The following is a 19,311-nucleotide window of genomic DNA, read 5'->3' on the forward strand; positions in this document are numbered from 1 at the left end:
TTACATAATAAGGTCCTAAGTCTACCCGGACATAACATGCTTTAGCTACATATAGACTCTCGTCACCTCGTACGTATGTAACACCCACAACTAGTATCACATATCAAACACTTCACCTAGGGGTAGTTTCCCCATCACAGAGTTAGACAGGAGACTTACCTCGCTTACAAGTTCCATAACCGGCTCCCGCGCCTGTCTGACATCTCAAACCAAAGCCCATCGATCCGAAACTAGTCAAACAATATGTAAATCAATCAAAATATACTCCAAATACTTATAATTTAACATTTTATAACAATTCCCAACTCCGCTCGAAAAGTTAATAAAGTTAACCCTCGGGCCCACGTTCCGAAAGTTTTCAAAGATAAACTTTACCCATAATACAACGAACTCAAATATATAATTTATTTCAATTTCTATGTCCAATTTCGTGGTCAAAATCCAAAATACCAATTTTTAGGTTTTCTACCAAAATCCCGAATTTCTACTCATTTTCATGTTCAAATCCACATATAAACCATGTATTTAACTCACAATATGTGGGAATTACTTACGTTGACATAGATGATCAAAATCTCCACTTGAACCTCTCCAAGAATCACCCAAACCAAGAGAGAATGAAAGACAATGGGCCAAATCCCGTTTTTTTTAAAAACACACTGCCCAGAAAATTCCGCTTATGCGGTCCCAAAGGCCGCTTCTGCGGCATCAAGCTTGCACCTGCGAGAATCCAGCCAAGGTCTCCAACCGCATCTACGGCCCCTCCAGCGCTTCTACGGCTACGCTTCTACGATGCCTTATCCACAGGTGTGGTTCCGCTTCTACGGTCCCAACCTTTCCCCAGTAAATCCGCTTCTGCACTCCCATTTCCACTTCCGCGATCGCGATGTGCGGAAAACATCTTGACACCTGCGACCTCAGTCCAGCCCTGCCCTTGTCGTTTTTACGAGCCACTGCCTCACTTCTGCGACACCGCACCTACGGTCCTTCATGCACATGTGCGAAAACACCAGCAATCAAAATTTCCAGCCTTTCCTTCAGTAAAAAATCCGACCCGTTAACCATTCGGAATCCACCCAAGGCCCTCGGTACCTTGACCAAATATACCAACGCGTCCCAAAACACATTACAAACTTATTTGAGGCCTCAAATCACGCCAAACAACATCGAAACTATGAATCCACGATCGAAATCCTTCTTTAAACTTTCAAACTTCCAAACTTCAATGAACGCGTCTGAACCATATCAAAATATTCTGGAATGAAGCCAAACTTTGTGCGCAAGTCAAAAATCATGATACAAACCTATTCCAAGGCTCAAAACTTCGAACGGACATCGATAACACCAAAATGCATTTAAAATCAAACTTAATAATTTCTTAAACTTTCAAAATGCCAACCTTCCATAATAGACGCTGAAATGCTCTCGGACCACCCGATACTCAACCCGAAAATACGCCCAAGTCTGAAATTATCATACAAACCTATTGGAACCTTCAAATCCCGATTCCGAGGTCGTTTGCTAGAAAGTCAAACCTTAGTCAATTCTTCCAACTTAAAGCTTACAAAATTAGAATTGTCCATCTCAATCAACTCTAAGCTTCCCGAAATTCAATTCCGACCATATGTACAAGTCATAAAACATGAAGTGAAGCTACTAAAGGCCTCAAACCACCAAACGACGCGCTAGATCTCAAAACGATCGGTCAGGTGGTTACATTCTCCCTCACTTAAACATACGTTTGTCCTTGAATGTGCTAAGAACTGCTCCGGAGTTGCCTCGAAATCACTGTTCAACACCTTGGGCACCTACTTGTGCCACCACAACCTAGTTGAGCATATTAGCTCGAGCCATACTGAAGATTCTCCCTTTTATTTTGTCAATAAGCCTTAGAATCAAATTCCAACCTCCGAATTTCTCTACAAGACTTGATTCTAACATACGAACACCGTATCACCACACACTGTACTAAAAATTGATCATGCACCTATGCTGAAATCACACCATGCACCACATAAGTCGGTTGCCCATAATAACATCCTCCGACCATAATAGCTGGAATTTCACGAATCTGATGCCCGCAATACACCTCATGACGCATATAAGTCCTGTTCCAACTCTCAAAATACTGCCACTATGGTAAAGATGTGTAGAAACTAATAATCACCTGCTGAATCAATAAGTCATTGAGTCTCTCCTCCTGACAAGGACCATTACCTCATTCTGAACTGAATAACAATGTTTGCTCTTTAATATACCGAACATAACTCCGATCGCACCGATCCCAGGTCAAATAACCTCATATCACCCAGTACAAGGTGCTCAGGCAATAAGCCATCTCAAACACTGCCAAAATAATCATATGACACCCACAATGCGCCAACAAGCTACAAACTCGAATGTGATACATAAGGAAAAATGAGCTATGGAAAAGGACCCACCTCGCGTAGCGAATAAAATAGCCCAATAGATGTTGTGAACCTACCTCATGGATGAAAAACAAGGCACACAAAACAAGTGTAACGAACTATGCTCAACATCTCACTGTTGTGGCGTGTAACCCAATCCAATATGACATTGTTGCGGAGCGCAACCTGATCCACACAATATGCCCATGGTGGCGTGCCACCCTATCCAAACAATATACCCATGGGGGCGTACCACCCAATCCGCACATAACAATCAAGAAGAAAACACACATATCAAGTCGTAACGCTTATACTTACGAAATGCCCGAATATCGACCACAAGCACGCCAAGTGCATAATACAAATCCTGAGGAGACGGATAGCGCCATACGCTACGAAACCCAAGCACAACTAAGGAGCGATAAATGACCTGGACCTCAAGAGCCATCCTGCTCATATAACTCTGCAAGCTACACTGGATCACAACACGTGTGTGAATAATCAAGTCATCTCATAACCCACATGACACAATAGGGTATTATATGGAATAGCTGACGACGGGAATAACATCGAACGCCCGAAGACTCCTCCGCAAGAAATGTTATGCCGAACGAACATATCCGACATGAAGTAGAGCACACATTCACATTAGACCCACCAACGGACCCCAAGCCAAATCCGATCATCCCATACTAGGCCAACAACATTTCAAGGATCCACAATGGCCCTATTCATGACACCCACGAGCAGCCATACAATCCGTACCAAACTCCCACAGTTCACAACCAAAGGAATAGAGCTCCTTCCAGGCATAAACTCTCACATTACCAAAAATTCTCGTACTTGGTTTCAATATTTAACAATCAAGTGACTAATATGCCACACATATACAAATCTCCCCGTGGGATATGCTCCCACAACCTTCCACTCATGTAACAAAGTTCGCACATCCATACCACCAACCGTTCTAATTCTGTAAAGCAAATCAAGAATACGCAAATCAATACACAAAGCCTCTAACACAGAATGTCGTTCTCAGGTGACACTAAAGAAAATGCTTGCTTACCCTGAACATCTGAATTCACCCCTTCTCATCCGAGCCCGTGACATTCTTATCAACACCGAACCGCAACCTTGATCCTAAAATTTTAAATTACCATGCCGCTCACTGCACCTATCATACCGCTATGCGAGAATACAAGAATTCATCATAACCTATAAACTACTAGTAGAATAAACACTTTATTGTCTAGAAACCTTTCATTTAACTCTTTTTAGAAGAACTGTTGCAACACACAATTGAATCCCCACGACCGTAGAAAATACAAACCTCAAGTCATGGTCTAAACCGCCATAACTTTTTCGGGATCCATCTACACATAACATGACATTATAATCAAATACCTCCAAATCAATCAATTTACGGTGGATGTCAAGCCCACGCGTACAGCCACGAATCACCTGTATAACTAACACGCCGAAGGAACTGATCATTGCCACAATCATGCTGATTCGAACCATTACTATGTGACCCAACTTCTTCCAATTTACTCTTGACTTGCCTTAGAAATAATAATAGCTCCATTCAAAACATAACAAACTCATTCAGCACTCATCCCGAGTGACCCACTTCACGAGACCACATCGTCTCAATACCCACGAACCGTCTCGTACCTTCCTCATGCGCACAATAACATCTCCAACTGGTACACCCATTCTGAAAGACCTTCCACCAATCTGAAGCTATTTCTCCCTTACCTCTAATACTGCCCCACAGTCCCGATGATAACACAGAACACTCTAAGGCCCCCTTTCATAATCCACTGCAATAACTCGATCCTTAGCCACACAACAGACCTGAAATTCGTAGGCACTGCACTTTAATTCATGAACCCACTAGGACTGTTGTTGAGAGTCACCCACTCTGACCTGGTCCCGAATATAACCAAAGTCCAACACTGTACTACCACATGAACTGTCACGCCCCGACCTCGGGGAGCGTGACAGGCACTCAACCGAGACACCCCGGTCAAGCATGCCTGCTAGATACCTTCTACCCAACCTTGTCCATTAACAATATAAGAATCAGTCACCAGAAATATACATGAGAGGAGTCAAGTGCTCCACATTCTTTTCCATTAATCAAAGAGATTCATTTACGACTTCCAAAACATTACAAGTTTATAGATATGATGAAAAACATATTTTCCACATACAAACATTTCTAATTCATTACCCAACATCAAACACCACCCGCAACCTGTCTACGGAGCCTCTAAGTACAACAGAAGAGTAGTGTGGAAGTGCCGGTGACAAGGCCCCGGCTATACCTCAAAATGAAAAGTACAACGTCAAATGACATAAAGCCCGGAACAAAGTAGGGATCACCAAAACCTGCTGAGTAGAGAATAAATGCTAACGAGGATCAAAGATGCCCGCTTATGAACAACCTGCATCCATTGAAGATGCAGCGCCCCCCGGCCAGAGGGACGTTAGTACATGTGGAATAGTACTAGTATGTAAAGCTAATTGTCCTCTTTCAAAATAGAATGCCAACATAAAATGGGAGAACCATGAAAACAACAACAACAACCAATGATATCCAAATGGCAAGTTAAAACATAATAATTTTCAAAATACGATTGTAATATTATTTTGGTTGGGAGATCTTTAGTACCGATATACCATCGTGACTTTAGCACGGAGTCCGATCACAGCCCGATCGCCTAGGCTGTCTCACCCAAAGACATTTAATCTACACAAAGCGGCCCCGCCGCCTCACCCCAATATGTGCGGGTGAAGGTGTAATCACAATCTCTACACAAAGCGGCCCTGCTGCCTCACCCCAAGGTATGCGGGTGTAGGTGTATTTACAATCACAATTTCTACACAAAGCAGCCCTTCTGCCTCACCCCAATGTATGTGGGTGGAGGTGTATTCACAATCACAATCACCACCATGTGTGCGGAATGGTGTCTGATCACGACCGATCGGCTAGGTCATCTCACCACAATGCCGTGTGGATCGACATCACCCTTTGCTAGCAATCATCTCATCCCAATTAAGGGGAATATTTTCATCACATCAATCTCATCCCAAATAAGGAGAATAATCAAAATGCACTCCTACACCGGCACATGTAGTTTCGGGGTTAGGTTATTTCAACCTACCCTTCCTCGTTGATTAACGATACTCCAAAAACTATTTTTGATTTACATACAAGGGGAACATAAATACAAATACATTTATCTCATAACCTTTAACACCATTTATAGATTCATTGGTACTTTCAACCATTTACAACATCATTATTTCATTGGTTCTCTTGCTCATACATATGATTCTTCTTTCATGGCACAATGGCCGTATTTCATATTACACACTTTTATATCTGTACTTCATGGATTGTCATCATAAATATCAATATATATAATATTCCAAAAATCACAACTTTAGTTTCATTAGTAGCGAAGGCTTTAAACACAACAGATTTCTTTACAAAAAGTGGAGTAAAATGATTGGAAATCGAAGCGCAAGTTAAAATCATAACAAGTAGCACACCATTTATTCTTGAAATACTTTTCCCCCAAAAGGGAAATGTACAATTTAAACTCATGAATATGTAAAAACTCAAATCACATAGAAAATAATTACAAAGCATATCATTATTTAAAACAACCACATTGGGGCACAACTTGAGGACATAAGCTTTTAGGCAAATATGTTTTCGAAGTAATTTTTGGAAGAGTTAAATCAAGGCTAATTTCTTAGCATTTCTCACATCATCTCATTTCATTGGAACCATTGGCCAAAGATATAACTTCATTCTTGGCACGGTAGCCACACTTTATATCTTCAACTCACTCCTTCACTTTCAAGCATCTTCATAGATTTTTAACAATATGAACCTTTGAAATCAAGGCCTTAAGTATATATATGAGCAATAGGGGTTTCAGATGTATTGAGTATTCTTTCCAAGTTATGCTTAACAGATTTTCATTTGAAACATGAATTGAAGTTATAACATTTTAACACATAAACCTTACTTGAACACATTCCCGGAGAAGATCATGATGAGATAAGAGTGATTGGAACACATTATAAGTACATACATCTTTCGACATTTTGATTACTCAGGACAATCGAATTTATAGGGCACAACTTGAAACATGGGAATAAGGAACTTAACCCAACCATACTTGAAGCTTACGGAAAAATCATGGAATTCAATTTTAAGAGAGTAGTTTAGCCAACATACCTTTCTTGAGCCTTCTTTAAGTTACTACAATGTTCCGGAAATCCTAGAAATCCCAATATATTTTGAGACATAACAGAATTGAACACAAATTAGAAAGATATTCATGGTTTCAGTTCATTTGGACATTTTATCAAACACTAGGTGTGCAAATTCGGCCACAGGGTTCTTCTACAAGATTTCTTTCACTCCATAACCCATTCAATACCAAGCTTTTACTCATATTACCTCAATTACCTTCCCACCATCCTTATATTTATATGTATGAATAAATAAAAACTCTCATACCCAAGAATCACACTCCCAATTTCCCATCTTCTGCCCAAACTCGAAATTGAAGACTAGGGTTAGAACCTTACCTCTTAGATGTAGACCTTGTGAGTTTTCTTTGTAAATTTTACAAGTCTTGAGCAAGGATTGATGAACAACTTTAGCCTATAGTTTCCTCCTCTCTCTCTCTAGAACACTCTCATTTCTCTCTAAAAATATCAGATTTTTTCCTTCAAAATGACCCCCAAGGACTTATATCAAAATAGAGCCGGATAAGAAAATTTCCAAAAATGACCCCCGAAGTCAATTATGTGGTGCAATTATGTGGTAGAGGCGTTGTTATGCGGGCAACATAATTAATATGTGGCTAGCAGAATGACCACAAAATGGTATGTCAATTCCGCGATGCAATTCTGCAATAACATAATGATTATGTGGCCAACATAATGGCCACAAAATGATTTTCAAATTCTGGGTTGGGTTTGATCCATTGCGCGATGCAATTTCGCAATAGCATAATCATTATACGGCCAACAGAATCATTATGTGGCCAGCAAATATTATTTTCAAAATTTGAGTTGCTTATGGTTCATTATGTGGTCATTTCGTGGTCAGCTGAATAGATCCGCTATAGCATAATGGACAACAGAATCGCCATTTTCTGTAATTTCTTCTACCCACTCCACTAACCAAAAAATCTGTACCATGACTTGTTTTCTAAAATCTTTGAACACATTAACCTACCTCGGCACCACGAAACCCCGGGTTCTAGGTAACATTTTATGTGGGCTTACATTCTCCCCCACTTAGGATTTATAATGACCCGACTTATCATTTTGAGAATTGGCATCCCCTTCAGCAGCTTAAGGTCCCGATTAGCTTTGTAATGTGCATTATGACTTGCGCGCGCGGTCGAGTGTGGTTTTTCGGATGATTCAAGAATTAATTGAAAGAACAGTAAATTCTTATTTTGGAAGCTTAAATGAAAAGAGTTGCCCGGAGTTTGACTTTTGTGCAAACGACACCAGAATGGAACTTTTATGGTTCCAATAGCTTTGTACGGTGATTCCGGACTTGGGCGTATGTCCGGAATTATAGTTGGAAGTCCGTAGAACAATTCGGCGCATTTTGGCGAAATGAGAAAGTTGATGTGTGCTAGTTATATTATTTTGTGAGTAGACGAGGACTATTAATATGATAGATATAAATTGGATATGCTAATAAGTGTACGAGGCATATTATAAGTGATGTGGGTTCTAAGGAGAGGCTAGGGTCTAAGGAGAGGCCTAAACCTAAGTCAAGTTGGAAATTTCATGATAGACTAAAGTTCCAAATGAGTACGCACAAGACCAAACTTTGGATGAGCATATCTACCTATATATTAGGTGTTATGTGATGGACAACATATCAAATGAAAGATCTTCGAGACTAGTTCTTAACTATTCAAACCGTTCATCATTTGGACACTCATACAAGAGGTTATGACACAATTTCCAAAAGCGGGCAGAATTTTACACTACCATGCCACCCCACGCGCCGCCCCATGTGCTGCGCCTTTGGAAAATTCCAGAATGTTTCGCAATACCGTTTCCAGACACTTTTTGCACAGCCACCCCATGCGCCTCGGCTGTACAAATTCGGGTTTTGTTTTACAACTCGGCCCTATTTTGATATATGACCTTCGGGGGTTATTTTCCCCACATAATTTAGACGGATTTTGGAGCTCTTCTCCACTCTCTCAAGACCACCAACTCCTCTCTTCTTAAAGGTAAACAATACCCATTATCTTGGTGTAAAATTCCATTATTTCTACACATAAAATACTTAAATCTTCAAAAAAAAATTTCAAGAACTCAAAGGAGGGTTTTGCAAGATTTCTTCCAAAAAGGTAATCCTACACCCTTAGACTTACATGTACAGATTTATTATGGGAATATGAGTATGAGTTAAGTATTGTAACTCATGGTATGGTGATCGGAAGCCATAAATTCTCAAGTTAAATGAATACCCATTGCAGAGATTGTAAAATGAATTAATTGATAAGATTTGTGGGTTGGGAGTAAATTGTTAGGCATGCATGCACTAAAGAAAGTTGTGGATGGACTAGAGATGATTGTGAGGTGAATCATTTGTGTGGAAGGTGGTTGTTAGGTGAAGAAATTCCATTGAGTTGTAGATATTTCCGTACTCTAGGTGTTGGATAAAATGCCTAAATGGCCTAAACTATGGAAATCTTGCTAATATTGGTGCAATTGTGTTGCATTATTATAGATTAAAGCTACTTAGTGTAGTGGATCATTGTAGTATCATTAAGGGGCATATTGGAGATATCAGACCCGGACAGAGTTAGAGTGTGATCGCAAGGATTCAAGCTAGAGCGGCTCGGTCGGCGCAATCCCTTGGAGTCTTTCCATTTTATTGTATTGTTAATTATTATTCAAACAATATTGAGTATTCGACCCTTGATATCATTTAATGTATTCAGTTAGAGTTCGTGACTCAGTATTACCAGTCTTGGTAGTTTGTTTGAATATTTCCGTTGTTGGTTTTGATTATATATATATAAAAAAGAAACTTGAATTGTTGTTGTAGTTGGCTTACCTAGTCTTAGAGACTAAGTGCTATCACGACGCCTGTGGTGGGATTTTGGGTTGTGACAAGTTGGTATCAGAACTCTAGGTTCATAGGTTCTATGAGTCACGAACGAGTTTAGTAGAGTCTTGCGGATCGGTACGGAGACGTCTGTACTTATCTTCGAGAGGCTACAGAACTATTAGGAAATTTCCACTTCTTTCATTCATATCATGCAGAATTTGTTGAATTTGGAATTTGAGCCTTTGCATCTCTATTATCTCACAGATGGTGAGGACACGTGCTACCAGGTCAGCTGACCAGACACTCACGCATACTGCTACAGCCGCAAGAGGCTGGGGCCGAGGTAGAGGCCGAGGAAGGGCATGTACTGCGACTAGAGCACCTGTCAGAGCAGCAGTTGAGGAGCCGCCAGTAGCTCCAGTTGGGGGACAGGTAACAGAAGCACCTGTTGTTACCCCTGGACTTCTGGAGACTTTAACACAGTTCTTGAATATGTTTGGTACATTAACTCAGGTGAGATTGATCTCTGTTGCACCAAATATTGCACAGATTGGGGGAGTAACTCAGACTCTTACCGCCTGCGCTCCAGAATAGCAGATTCATATTGGTCAGGTTCCGGGTATAGTACTGGTACAACATGTTATTCCAGTTTAGCCTTAGGTCAGGCCAGAGGCATCAGAAGAAGAACAAAAGAGACTTAAGAGATTTAAGAGGTATAGTCCACCTACCTTCAGTGGCACAGCTACTAAGGATGCCCGGGGATTTCTAGAAACATGTCACTGTATTCTCTGCACCATGGGTATTGTGGAAGTGAGCGGAGTTTCCTTTACTACATTTCAGTTGTCAAGAGTAACGTATCGATGGTGGCAAGCTTATGAAGAGGGCAAACCAGCTGATGTAACACCACCAACTTGGGATTAATTTTTGGGAATATTTTTGAAAGAGTTTGTTCCCCAGACTCTAGAGGATGCATAGCTCACAGAGTTTGAACGGTTGCGTCAGGGCACCATGACGAGTCAGAATATGCTATCAGGTTCAGTGAGTTAGCCTGACACGCACCTATCTTGGTTCCTACATTCAAAGAGCAAGTCCGCAGATTCTTTGAAGGGCTCGATTATGAATTTTAAATAAGCATGGCTCGAGAATTGCAAACTGACATTCCATTTCAGCAAGTAGTAGAGATTGCCAGGATGTTAGAAGGTGTTCGAAGTTAGGAAAATGAGTGTAAAGTGACCAAAAGGTCTCAAAGCTCTGGAGGGTTCAGTGTATTTTACTCTTCAGCTATGACCCATTATGGCGGAGGCTCGAGCAGTCGGCCAGCTCAGTCCGCACATCAGATTACTCGGGGTGCTTCAGTAAGTTCTTATAGTACACCACCGGCACGAGGTTTTTACAGTGGTTATTCCAGATATCCGGCACAGACTCAGTACGAGCAGTCGCAACCTCAGACGGGTTGTTATGAGTGTGGTGACACCTTCGCAGACCACTAAGGCTCCACGTATTCAGTCAGGTCCACAGACTTCTCAGGCCAAGGTTTCTGCCCTAGTTGCCACCCCGCCCGCACAACCAATTAGGGATGGAGGACAGGCGGGTAGAGGTCGCCCTAGAGGGGGAGGTCCAGACCGTTAATATATTTACTATAGTGTAGCTGAGACCACCACACTAGATGGTGTCGTTACAGGTACGATCCCGATTTGTTATAAAGGGATATTTCTCCTTAATTTGATTCAGTTCTGAATATTGAGGCGAGTCCTCCTATTATGCTCCGCTTATGGGTGAGCTTCGTAATTTTGTGACTCACTTATATGTTTATCCATGTTGGGAGATTTGATGATGTTAGCCCGTGTATATTATTTTTCTTTTTGTACACGATTGAGGGCTATAAGTCCAAATGTGACTTTCTATTACTCACTACAATGGGTTTTGATGTGATTTCGGAATAATTGATCTCAATTTTATGAATTATATGCCCTATGGGTATGAGGGCTTATTATGTGTTGTGAAAATTATTTACGGAATTTATTAAAAAGAAGAAAGAAAGGGAATGGAAAATCTCAGTTAAGTTGAGCACAAGATTCTCGCATTATTATATGATGTGAAATATTTAAATTAGGCTACAAGCTGTGGTGGAAGTTATATAAGGACGAGGTCCTTATAGTAAAATATTTATGAGTTTAAATTCTCCCTTGTGAAATTAAATTTGTACTATAGTAATTATAGGGAGTAATGCCCGTTAGGCTTATTTGAAAATTCTTGTATGAATTTCTCTGTGCATAATTTGCCAAATTCGTATTGTAATTATTGAGTTTTAGCCTACGAGGTGAGTGTCCAGGTGGCATAAAATGGGACTCGTTAATTCAAGTAAATAATTATGAGTTCTTCATGCCTCGTGTCTCGTTGTTAGTAAAGTGGAGGTTTGAAACGAGATTTTGTTAACATGAGGTTAATTGTCGTTGTTGTAACAGATTATGAACAACTATTAAGACCAGAGATGTGGTTGTGGGCATACATATGATGTGTTTCATGTCTAGATATCATTATGATAATGCAATGCTTGTAATGTTGAGATTAGTGTTATATATATATATATATATATATATATATATATATATATATATATATATATATATATATATATATATATATATATATATATATATATATGATGTGGTTGTGGGCATACATATGATGTGTTTCATGTCTAGATATCATTATGATAATGCAATGCTTGTAATGTTGAGATTAGATATATATATATATATATATATATATATATATATATATATATATATATTGTGGTACATTGTTGTATTGTGGATGTGTTGTTAGGAGTTGTTAGAAAAATTTGGGAGATTGAGATGTGCGAAAGAAGAGATAAGTTATGTTATGTGTTTGAGGGCGGACTCTACTTCTCATTTGAGCACGAATGATCCTAAGTGGGGGAGAATGTAACACCTCGGAAAATTTCGAAGTACTTAAGCGCTATTAAGGAAGTTGATGTGTGCATAAGCACGAGTTGCAACAACCGGTTGAGACTAATACTGTGTGTTGATGTGAAAAATCAAGCCATCTGGAAATGTTTGGAGTGTAAAAAATTGGTTTTAAAGTTTATAAATGTGGATAAAAGAAATAATCTCAACTGAGATGGTGTAGTCGTACCATGTTAAAATTTCAGTGACGTGGACTCTCCATGAGTAGGTGTGTAATAGTACATTCAGTAATTTAATATCCTCAGAATAATTCTTGGCACGTTCGAGGACGAACATTTGTTTAAGAGGGGGAGAATGTAACGACCCGACTTGTCATTTTGAAAATTGACGTCCCCTTCACCAGCTTAAGGTCCCGAACAACTTTGTAATGTGCATTATGACTTTCGCGCGCGGTCGAGTTTGATTTTTCGGATGATTAAAGATTTAATTGAAAGAACAATATATTCTTGTTTTGGAAGCTTTAATGAAAAGAGTTGACCAGAGTTTGACTTTAGTGCAAACGACCCCATAATGGAACTTTTATGGTTCCAATAGCTTCGTATGGTGATTTCGGACTTAGGCATATGTCCGGAATTAGAGTTGGAAGTCCGTAGAACAATTCGGCGCATTTTGGCAAAATTAAAAAGTTGATGTGTGCTAATTATATTATTTTGTGTGCAAATAAAGACTATTAATATGATGGATATCAATTGGATATGATAATAAGTGCACGAGGCATATTATAAGTAATGTGGGGTCTAAGGAGAGGCCTAAGCCAAAGTCAAGTTGGAAATTTCATGATAGACTAAAGTTCCAAATGAGTACGCACAAGGCCAAACTTTGGACGAGCATATCTACCTATCTATTAGGAATTATGTGATGGACAATCTATCAAATGAAAGATCTTCGAGTCTAGTTTTTAACTTTTCGAACCACTCATCATTTGGACACTCGTACAAGAGGTTATGACAAAAGTACCAAAAGCTGGCATAATTTTACACTACCGCGCCGCCCCATACGCCGCGCCAATGGAAACTTCCAGAATGTTTCAAAATGTCATTTCCATAAACTTTTTGCACAGCCACCCCGTGACGCCCCATGCGCCGCGGCTGTAAAACTTTGGGTTTTCTTTATAATCTGACCCTATTTTGATATAAGACCTTTGCGGGTTATTTTTCCCACTTAATTTGGACGGATTTTGGAGCTCTTCTCCACTCTCTCAAGACCACCAACTCCTCTATTTTTTAAGGTAAGCAATCCCCATTATCTTGATGTGAAATTTTATTATTTCTACACTAGTATTGATGAAATCTACACATAAAATACTTAGATATTCAAGAAATTTCTTCAAGAACTCAAAGGAGGTTTTTGCAAGATTTCTTCCAAAAAGGTAATCCTACACACTTAGACTTCCATGTACGTACTTATTATGGGAATATGAGTATGAATTAAGTATTGTAACTCATGGTATGGTGATTGAAAGCCATAAATTCTCAAGTTAAATGAATACCCATTGTAGAGATTGTATAATAAATTAATTGATAAGATTTGTGGGTTGGGAGTGAATATTTGGGCATGCATGTGCTAAAGGAAGTTGTGGATGGACTAGAAACGATTGTGAGGTGAATCATTTGTGTGGAAGGTGGTTGTTAGGTGAATAAATTTCATTGAAGGAGGTTGTAGAGATTTATGCACTCTAGGTGGTTGATAAAATGCCTAAATGGCCTAAACTATGGAAATCTTGCTAATATTGGTGCAATTGTGTTGCATTATTGTAGATTGAAGTTTCTTAGTGTAGTGGATCATTGTAGTATCATTAAGAGGCGAATTTTGGATTTGAGCCGTCTGAAGGTCGTTTCGCGCAAGAATGCAATTTTGGAATATTGGCCTAACTCCGTTAAGGTAAGTATCTTGCCTAACCTCGAGTGGGAAAATTACCCCTTAGGCATTGAGTCTTATGTGAAAATTGAATAATTGAAAACTATATACGCGAGGTGACGAGTACGTACTTGGTTTATATATGCAAATTATATTGGTTGAAATTCGTAGACGCCCTTAAGTATTAAATTGGAAAATTGTTGGAATATGTGTAAATCCTTGAATTTGTCATGCCTCATTCCTTGTTTGTCGAATTTATATTTTTTATATGATAACTTGGTGTAATTGCCACTTGAATTTTTATGTGAATTTCGTGGGTTTGTTGATTTGATATTTTCTTAGAATTAAATTCATTATGGATTTCTTGTCTGTAAGTAATCATTAAATAAGTCTAAAAGGAGGCGTTAACATAATTATCAAAAAATTGGATTAAAGAAGACGTTGTCCTATGCTGAGTTACTTTCCATCTCGGTTGTTGTGTTGAAGTTTATATTCGTTGTGTGGAGCTTTGGGCTATTTGTTGAGAAATTTATTGATTTTGTTATATCTTTGGAATTGGTTGTGGCCTATGGGCAAATCGTGATATGAATTATTGTATTGTGTTGTCGTGATAATATTATGTGTAAATTGGTATGCGATTGGAGTTATTATTCTGAGGACATAAAGGTGGCATTCCACCGTTGACATTATGTGGGTATAAGGGTGGCATTTCACTGTGCTTATGTGCGTTGGGATACTGTCTGGGCGGAGTGATAAGGGTGGTAAGGATGGCTATAAGAGCGATAAGGGTGGCTATTGATATTGTCAGGGAGGAGGGATAAGGGTGGCTATTATAATAGAGTGATACGTGCGGCTATAGGAGAGATAAGGGTAGCTAGTGTCAGGGATGATATGTGATGATGTGGGATTATTGTGTTAGTGATTTTTATGTGATGTTGTAATTTTTCTTGTGTTTATCCTTATATATTGTGCAACTTGTCTTGTTTTTTCGGTAAACTTGATAATAGCATGTGAGCATGTGGCTATTGCCGGACAGATAATATTATATGGGATCGGGTTGCACGCCGCAACAGAGATGAAATGTGGGCACGAGGTGCCGGGAAAAATATGATAATTTTTATTATTGGCACGTGAACTGTCCGTGCATATGTGATATGAAATGTGGGTACGAGGTGTCGAAAAATAATATGATGATTTAATTATGGGCATGAAGTGTCGTAGAAATATGAAAGTGGGCCGAGACCTGTGTTACAAAAAATATGAAAGTGGGTTGAGACCCGTATTTTATGATTATGAAATGAGGTGTCACAGGGTGACTTTTATTTGAAAGAATTATATTCAAAATATTTATTTGGAAGGATTTTATTCAAAATATTATTTGAAAGAATTGTATTCGAAAGAAATTTATTTGAAATAATTTTATCTGAAGGATATTTGTTTGAAAGAAGCATATTCGAAATATATTTATTGGAAAGGATTATGTTCTAGAGATTTCTATTGAAACACTTATAGATGAAAGATGTATATTTTGAAGAACTTGATTATTGGTTGTACTTATGTTCATTATCTGTTTGAGCAACATTTATGGAGTTCTTGTTAAATGGTTGCTTACATCACTAGTTAATTATTGTTGTTATCCCTGCTATTTATTTTCTATTAGATTTGTATTCTATATTACACAGGTTATTAGACTAGTGAGTGTCTTGACTGTACCTCGTCACTACTTCACTGAGGTTAGTCTTGATACTTACTGGGTACCGACTGTGCTATACTTATACTACACTTCTGCACATTTTTGTGCAGAGCCATGTATTGAAGATATCGGACCCGGACAGAGTTAGAGTGTGATTACTAGGGGTGGGCATAAAATCCGAAAAAATGAATTCCGAACCGAATGGAATTAATTTGGTATTTCGGTTTTGGTTTTTTCGGTATTTCGGTACAGAAATTTCAGTATTTTGGTATACCGAAATACCAAAATAGTTTATTCCAAGCCCAACTTTATTTTTGTTTTTTAGCCCAATAACCTTAAGACCACACCCCAAAAGTCCAAATTCTAATACGAATTTCCAGAGCTCAATCAAGGTGTACACTTCGAATTTTTCAAAGTCAATAGAATCTGTAGTTCTCAAGTTGTCACCAAATTGTCTGCTCATTGCAAATGCCCAATGGTCAATCTTTTCATATACAAACGATTGACGTTTAAACAAGTTTTCAGTGGTTATTTTTCTTCACGAACAAAAGGAACTATAGTCAAAATTTGGTTGTTTTTCAAGGGACTAATTCTAAAAATACTACTCGCTGTTTTATGGTATGCTATTTTTTTATTTTTTTGACATTCCGAAACTTCTTAAGTCTTAATATTCCATTATGTTGCCGAACACATGCTTTGATAGGACCAAACTGATGGAGTCCTTCTTGCATATAATGACTACTATTTGTAATTTTAAAATGTTCCAACTATTGGAAGAATTTCAAAAAGAGTATTATTAGGATGATTCATATTGTTGTTAGCAAATTATTTTATATTTGTCTTTGATTTTAATGGAGTTCCAACGTAAACTTAGTGAATTGTTAATGTCCAAATATATCAAGAACAATGTTAAAATTTATCCTTTTACTTTTGATTATGGTTCAGAATGATCCTCTATTATGTTTCAGCTGGGAGCTCTAGACAGTAAAGATTTGGTTTAAACCGAAACTGTACCGAACCAAAATAAAAAATATCGAACCGTACCGAAATACCTTGGTACGGTATTTGATATACATAATTGATAAACTGAATACCGCACCAAAATACCGAATGCCCACCCCTAGTGATCGCAAGGATTCAAGGTAGAGCTGCTGGGTCGTCACAGTCCCTTGGAGTATTTCCATTTTATTGTATTGTTAATTATTATTCAAACAATATTGAGAATTCGACCCTTGAGATCATTTCAAGCATTCAGTTAGAGTTCAAGACTTAGTATTATCAGTCTTTGGAGTTTGTTTGAATATTTTCGATGTTGGTTTCGATTATATATAAAATAAAAGCGCTTGACTTATTGTTATAGTCGGCTTACCTAGTCTTAGAGACTAAGTGACATCACAACGCCTGTGGTGGGATTTTGGGTCGTGACAGGATCATTCGTCCTCGAATGAAAAGTAGAGTTCGCCCAGCACACCCAACTTCTCTTCTTTCACACATCTCAAGCTCCCAAATTTTGATTAACTCCCAAATATTTGAGAAATTTTGGTAGAGTTTTCTCTGTAATTGGGCCTATCCACCTGCCAGAGAATCACCAAAACCATCCTAACAACACATCCACAACTCGTCAAAGCATCACAATATATATCAATCAACACTAATCTGAGCATTACATGTGTTATATTATCAAAAGTGGTATACAGACATGAACTGCACACATTTAAATCATAACAAAAGGGCAATTCACAATTTAAACTCATGAATATTTAAAAACTCAAATCACATTGGAAATACTTACAAAGTATATCATTATTTAAAATAGCCAAATCAAGCTCCCAAGTTATGCTTAACAGATTTTTATTTGAAACATGAATTGAAGTTATAATGTTTTAACACATAAACCTTACTTGAACGCATTCCCGAAGAAGATCATGATGGGATAAGAGTGATTGGAACACAATTTGAGTACATACATCTTTCGACACTTTGCTTACTTGGGACAATCATATTTATATGGAACAACTCGAACATGGGAATAAGGAACTTGAACCAACCATACTTGAAACTTACGGGAACATCATGGAATTCAATTCTAAGAGAGTAGTTTAGCCAACTTGCTTTGCTTGGGCTTTCCTTAAGTTACTACAATATTCCGGAAATCCTAGCAATCCCGATCTATTTTGAAACATAACAGAATTGAACACAAATTAGAAAGATATTCATGGTTTCAGCTCATTTGGGCATTTTATCAAACACTAGGTGTACAAATTTGATCACAAGGTTCTTCTACAAGATTTTCTTCACTCCATAGCCTATTCAATACCAAGAGTTTACTCATATTAGCTCAATTACCTTCCCACCATCCTTATATTTACATGCATGCATAAATAACAACTCTCATACCCAAGAATCACACTCCTAATCTCCCATATTCTGCCCAAACTCAAAATTGAAGACAAGGATAAGAACTGTCACGATCCAAAATCCATTAAAGGTTGTGATAGCGCCGGACACCGCTGTCAGGCAATCCAAAAATAAATATTTAATTTGGTTCTCATTTTAATATTTTTGAAATCATATTTCCTTCAATTAAATGGTAAAATTTGGAATTTACAGAGTAAATGATAATATTTTTAACAATTTTAATACAGAAAAATCCATAATCACCTCAAAACCCGGTGTCACAAGTGCATGAGCATCAACTAGGAATGTAAAATAAAATACAGCATATGTTCGGAATATAAATTTGGACAAGAGAAATATAAATACTCTGAAGGAGACTCTGTCGGCTGCGGGTCGTAATATGAAATGCAGCTCACGTAAGTCCATGCATGCATACACACCTCTGCTAACAAGGCCACTAGTCACATATGTATCTGTACAAAAATGTGCAGCAAGTGTAGTATGAGTACGTAATCAACATGTACCCAGTAAGTATCTAGCCTAACCCTGAAGGAGTAGTGACGAGGGGTCGACATCGACACTCAATAGTGGTCCAATAACATCAGGTATAGTAAAGGGTTAAGTAAATATGAGGCAGAGTAAATAAATGAAATAAACAAGTATAAATCGTGTGGTACAAATACCCCTCTTTACTAGGAACTCAAGCTCTCAATTAGAAATTCTCTCCTTAACCAGAGCATATATATAGATATAGTGGAGCTCATCAGATAGATCGTCATAACTCAAATCGAGAAAACTCACAGATACACTGGCTTCTTGCCAAATATTACGCACGATTCCATGAGG

This window comes from Nicotiana tabacum, chromosome 17, assembly GCF_000715075.1.
Source record: "Nicotiana tabacum cultivar K326 chromosome 17, ASM71507v2, whole genome shotgun sequence".
In the NCBI taxonomy this organism is placed as follows: domain Eukaryota; kingdom Viridiplantae; phylum Streptophyta; class Magnoliopsida; order Solanales; family Solanaceae; genus Nicotiana; species Nicotiana tabacum.